The following is a 3,925-nucleotide window of genomic DNA, read 5'->3' as shown; positions in this document are numbered from 1 at the left end:
TGTAAAGAGGAATATTGCATAGGAACCTGGAATGTTAGATCCATGAATCAAGGCAAATTGGAAGTGGTCAAACAGGAGATGGCAAGAGTGTACATGAACATTTTAGGAATCAGTGAACTAAAATGGACTGGAATGGGTGAATTTAACTCAGATGACCATTATATCTACTACTGTGGGCAAGAACCCCTTAGAAGAAATGGAGTAACCCTCACAGTCAACAAGGGGCTTCCCTTGTGGTTCAGTTGGTAAAGAATCCACCTGCAATGTGGGATATCTGGGTTCAATCCCTGGTTTGGGAAAATCACCTGGAGAAGGGAAGGCTACACGCTACAGTATTCTGGACTGGAGAATTCCATGGACTGTATAGTCCATGGGGTCACAAAGAGTCGGACACAACTGAGCGACTTTCACTTTCACAGTCAACAAGAGTCTGAAATGCAGTACTTGGATGCAATCTCAAAAACGACAATGATCTCTGTTCATTTCCAATGCAAACCATTCAATATCATGGTAATCCAAGGCTGTGTATGCCCTGACAAGTAATGCTGAAGAAGCTGGCGTGGAATGGTTCTATGAAGACCTACAAGACCTTCTAGAACTGACACCCCAAAAAGATATCCTTTCATTACAGGGGACTTGAATGCAAAAGTAGGAAGTGAAGAAACAGATTTGGCCTTGGAATACAGAACGAAGCAGGGCACAGGCTAATAGAGTTTTGCTAAGAGAACACACTGGTCTTAGCAAACATCCTCATCCAGCAACACAAGAGAAGACTCTACACATGGACATCACCAGATGGTCAACACCAAAATCAGACTGATTATATTCTTTGCTGCCAAAGATTAAGAAGCTCTATACAGTCAGCAAAAACAAGACCAGGAGCTGACTGTGGCTCAGATCATGAACTCCTTATTGCCAAATTCAGACTGAAATTGGAAAAAGTAGGGAAATCACTAGACCATTCAGGTATGACCTAAATCAAATCCCTTATTATTATACAGTGGAAGTGAGAGATAGATTTAAGGGACTAGATTGGATAGACAGAGTGCCTGATTGTACAGGAGACAGGGATCAAGACCATCCCCAAGAAAAAGAAATGCAATAAAACAAAATGGCTGTCTGAAGAGGCCTTACAAATGGCTGTGAAAAGAAGAGAAACAAAAAGCAAAGGAGAAAAGGAAAGATATACCCATTTGAATTTGAATAAGATTATACCCATTTGAATTTGAATAAGAGAGCCTTCCTCAGTGATCAATGCAAAGAAATAGAGGAAAACAATAGAATGGGAAAGACTAGAGATCTCTTCAAGAAAATTAGAGATACCAAGGGAACATTTCATGCAAAGATGGGCTCAATAAAGGACAGAAATGGTATGAACCTAATAGAAGCAGAAGATATTAAGAAGAGGTGGCAAGAATACACAGAAGAACTGTACAAAAATGATCTTCATGACCCAGATAATCACAATGGTATGATTACTCACCTAGAGCCAGACATCCTGGAATGTGAAGTCAAGTGGGCCTTAAGGAAGCATCACTACGAACAAAGCTAGTGGAGGTGATGGAATTCCAGTTGAGCTATTTCAAATCCTAAAAGATGATGCTGTGAAAGTGCTGCACTCAATATGCCAGCAAATCTGGAAAAACTCAGCAGTGTCCACGGGACTAGAAAAGGTCAGTTTTCATTCCAATCCCAAAGAAAAGCAATGCCAAAGTATGCTCAAACTATCACACGATTGCACTCATCTCACACGCTAGTAAAGTAATGCTCAAAATTCCCCAAGCCAGGCCTCAGCAGTATGTGAACCGTGAACTTCCAGATATTCAAGCTGGTTTTAGAAAAGGCAGAGGAACCACAGATCAAATTGCCAACATCCGCTGGGTAATGGAGAAAGCAAGAGAGTTCCAGAAAAACATCTATTTCTGCTTTATTGACTATGCCAAAGCCTTTGACTCTGTGGATCACAATAAACTGAGGATAATTCTGAAAGAGATGGGAATACCAGACCACCTGACCTGCCTCTTGAGAAATCTGTATGCAGGTCAGGAAGCAACAGTTAGAATTGGACATGGAACAACAGACTGGTTTCAAATAGGAAAAGGAGTATGTCAAGGCTGTATATTGTCACCCTGCTTATTTAACTTATATGCAGAGTACATCATGAGAAACGCTGGGCTGGAAGAAGCACAAGCTGGAATTAAGATTGCCGGGAGAAATATCAATCACCTCAGATATGCAGATGACACCACCCTTATGGCAGAAAGTGAAGAAGAACTAAACAGCCTCTTAATGAAAGTGAAAGAGGAGAGTGAAAAAGTTGGCTTAAAGCTCAACATTCAGAAAACTAAGATCATGGCATCCAGTCCCATCACTTCATGGCAAATAGATGGAGAAACAGTGAAAACAGTGTCAGACTTTATTTTTTGGTCTCCAAAATTACTGCAGACGGTGACTGCAGTCATGAAATTAAAGGATGCTTGCTCCTTGGAAGGAAAGTTATGACCAACCTAGACAGCATATTAAAAAGCAGACATTACTCTGCCAGCAAAGGTCCATCTAGTCAAGGCTATGGTTTTTCCAGTAGTCATGTATGGATATGAGAATTGGACTATAAAGAAAGCTGAGCACTGAAGGATTAATGCTTTTGAACCGTGGTGTTGGAGACGACTCTTGAGAGTTCCTTGGACTGCGAGGAGATCCAACCAGTCCATCCTAAAGGAGATCAGTCCTGAGTGTTCATTGGAAGGATTGATGCTGAAGCTGAAACTCCAATACTTTGGTCACCTGATGCGAAGAGCTGACTCATTGGAAAAGACCCTGATGCTGGGAACAATTGAGGCAGGGAGGAGAAGGGGACAACAGAGGATGAGATTGTTGGATGGTGTCACCTACTCAATGGACATGAGTTTGAGTAAAGTCCAGGGGTTGATGATGGACAGGGAGGCCTGGCGTGTCGCAGTCCGTGGAGTTGCAAAGAGTTGGACATGAGTGAGCGACTGAACTGAACTGAACTGGATTAGATCTTGGAACAAAATCTGAATAAAATCTATAGCTGATTTCCTGAGTTCATGGTATTGTACCAAGGTTAATATTTTAGTTTTGGTAAATGTACCATGGTTACATAAATGTTTAAAATAGTTGGATAAATATACTGTGGTTATATCTAAGGAAAAGATGGGTGAAATGTATATAGAAAAGCTCACCTGAAATTGCTTTAACATAAAAAGTTAAAATATATGTGGCCTCTGAAATTCATACTTATAAATTCAGAGCTTTTGAAATTTTTGTTTTTTTTCTTATAAATATTGTATTGTTATTCTTAAATTTTAACATAATAGCTTGTCATTTGGTAGGAGAGCATTTAAACATAGTTATAAATACCTGGGCCAGAGGAGCTTGGTGGGCTACAGTCCATGGGGTTGCAAAGAGTCAGACACAATGGAGCACAAACACATATATACCTGTAATTCACTTAAAATTAGGGCTTTACTCTATTCGTATGTCAACAGAACTAAGATCAAATTGAATAATGTTCAAGGTTAAGAAGTCAGGTTTTAAGTGCACATGGATGGTTGCATTTCATTCAACATAATGCTTTTGCTGAGCCGAGAAGAACTTGTTTTTGAAATATTTCCAACAGAATATCATCCACAGAGAAAAAAAAAAATTTCAGATTAAAGACATGAAAGGGCACTGTAATTTCATGGTGTCATTGGGAGAAAAAAAGTCCATTTTTTATATTATAGCATCTTCTATTAAAAAGTCCACATATATTCTTATATATATTCAGGAAACCCAACTGTTTTTTTAAATTAACCCATCTCTAGTAATTAAATATACAATATTTAATTGTATATTGAAACAATATAGTGAGTTTATAGACTATTAAAAATATCCAGATTTAAATTGGAGTGGGCAATGCCAG

The sequence above is a fragment of the Capricornis sumatraensis genome, chromosome 16 (genome assembly GCF_032405125.1).
Source record: "Capricornis sumatraensis isolate serow.1 chromosome 16, serow.2, whole genome shotgun sequence".
Classification (NCBI taxonomy): domain Eukaryota; kingdom Metazoa; phylum Chordata; class Mammalia; order Artiodactyla; family Bovidae; genus Capricornis; species Capricornis sumatraensis.
This window is presented reverse-complemented; position numbering follows the sequence as displayed.